This window comes from Grammomys surdaster, unplaced genomic scaffold, assembly GCF_004785775.1.
Source record: "Grammomys surdaster isolate TR1022 unplaced genomic scaffold, NIH_TR_1.0 620, whole genome shotgun sequence".
Lineage (NCBI taxonomy): Eukaryota > Metazoa > Chordata > Mammalia > Rodentia > Muridae > Grammomys > Grammomys surdaster.
In genome coordinates this window covers 25,477-27,977 of record NW_021605039.1, presented here as the reverse complement: position 1 = coordinate 27,977, position 2,501 = coordinate 25,477, and positions in this window count along the sequence as shown.

Sequence of the window (2,501 nt, the reverse complement as noted above, 5' to 3'; positions counted from 1 at the left end):
AAACTTATCAATAAATACAGAAGACAGAAACAAATACAGGACAGAAGACCCTTTTATTCATTTTAGTTATTTATAGTTAAAGTTGTAATAAATAGTGATCTTTTATTTTTTGATCTCTGTAAATTGATTTTTAAATATGTTTTACAAAAATGTTATAAATGAAATAAATAACAATATAAACTTAACTTATGAGGTAATATGTTCCAATTGGTATGACAATGACATGACTCTTATGAGTGGGGTGTAACCAACTGATTTCTAATTGGATTTGAGTTCCATACCACATGATGAGATCCATACTTAATGCCATAAACTTGTTGAAAGTCAGAAACAATATCTTACACATCCTTGGGAACATTGTCATGATCTGGTATTTGTAGTGGACAAGATTAGCAAGTGATGAATTCAAAGTACTTTTATATATTTTAAATTCTCATTAAACAAGAGATGTGAGGAGATAAACATTGATTTATTCACATGTTCAGACTTTCTCATCACAAATTTGTAAATGTTATATTAGCCTTTCAAGCTGGAAATGATCCAAGGAACATAACTGAGTAGAAGAAAGGAGTCTATGCCAGTAGCCTGGGAATTTCCACACCCAGAAAGAGACAGGGACCCCCAAAAGTTAATGGACTGAAGGGAAACAGGAGGAAAGCTAGTAACTGAGAAGAAAGGGGAGGGGAATGATAAAGATAAGAGAGAATGGTCAATAGCATCAGTGTTGCTAAAAGATTAAAGGAAAACTATTAAAAAAATTACCTAGTCTATATAGTATACAAATTACTTTGGCAATAACGGGCCTATGGAATGAGAACAGGGTTTGTTTGGGATTGAGTACACCCAGAAGATAGAAAATGGATAAAGAAATCCCCTTTGAATTCCCTAGTATTGGGTAGTTCGAGAGCAGGGAGATGGGACTGAGAGGATGTTCGGAGCACACCCTCATAAAAATAGGAGGAGGGGGTATGGGATAAGGGGTTGTCTGGGAGAATGGAAGAGGAGATACCATTGAAAGGTAAATATGTAAGATTCAATTTAAAAAAGCAGATAATGGGTCTGGAAATAAACAACAAAAAAGATAGTTTACTTATTTCACATTATTTTCAAAAGTTTCTAGGAGATGCTAATTGGCTAAGATCCTATTTTAAGCTCTCCACAAAAGAATTTAAGTCTCTGTTTAATATTCTCAAGAGAGATGTAAAATCCTAATTTCCCTCAACAATTAATTGGCAAAAGAGGAGTAATTTCACAAAAAGTAGAAGAAGCTATTATTAATTGATATATTACATAGTCTGATTAGTTGTTGGCTGTTCTATAACAGTCCTTTGATAAACGAGATTATTAATATAGATTTATATTTCTTTAAATAGTGTATTCATGACTCTCTGAGTGTGGAAGGAGCGGCTGCTGGTGCTTCTGCCCTGATTTTACAAGAACTCGGAAAAATTGGCTTTAAAAACAAAAGAGGGGGAATGGTACCCCCCGAAAAGGAGTCCCCCGAAATAGTCTCCATCATGCCTTGTTCACTTTTAACTCTCTAAAACTGAAATTTCATGGCAAATCTGCTGCCTTTGGCATCACTGCCTTTGGCATCAATGAGACCTATAAAAACTATGCCACAGCTACGTGGAAGGACCCTCTTACCCTTAAAGGGAATGGCCCGGACCCAGTTCTCTCATGGGGCTGAGAATTGATATGCCTGTTTGATACCACAGAAGGCACAGCTAAATGGCTACCAAAAAGATTATTGAAATAAATACATACCCCCACAAAGCCAGGCTAAACCATAAATAAGATGAATAAAAATTGATATCCAGGGAAGAGAAATCCCTCTGAGAATTCCCTTCTTTTTCCTTTCCAGGTAAAAATGAATCACCTGTGATGTCTGTTGTAAGAAGTTCTAATCCAGATACTGGCTTCTGAACTTACACTACTCAGACCTTCGATGGGCCATTGACAAGAACATCAAACAGCTAGAGATTGACATCACTAATCTAAAGAAATCCCTCGTTTCACTATCTGAAGAGACCTCCAAAAATTGCAAAGGACTTTATTGGACTTGATTTACTCTTTTACAATAGAAAAGACTGTGTACAGCTCTTGACTGTGTACAGCCCTTAAAGAAGAATGTTGCCTTTCTTAGACAAGACAGAGATGGTTAAAGAGAGCATGAAAAAGGTCAGAAAAGGCCCTGAGAAAAGATAAAGGGAAATATGAGAGCTGGTACAAGAATTGGTTTTCAAACTCTCTATGGTTGTCATCCCTACTTCCTCCCATCTTGGGACCATTAATTGGGTTATTTTTGCTTATTTCTTTTGGTCCCTGGGCCTTAAATAGGCTGACTAACTTTGTGAAACAACAGATAGATAATTTGGTAGCAAAACCTATTCAGATACATTATCATAAGTTAGCTATGGAGGACCACGAAACTCAAGATGAGGTTGTTACTTTATCCAGGGTGTTCCCAAAACCCATCTCCACCCAACCTAAAAGAGGGG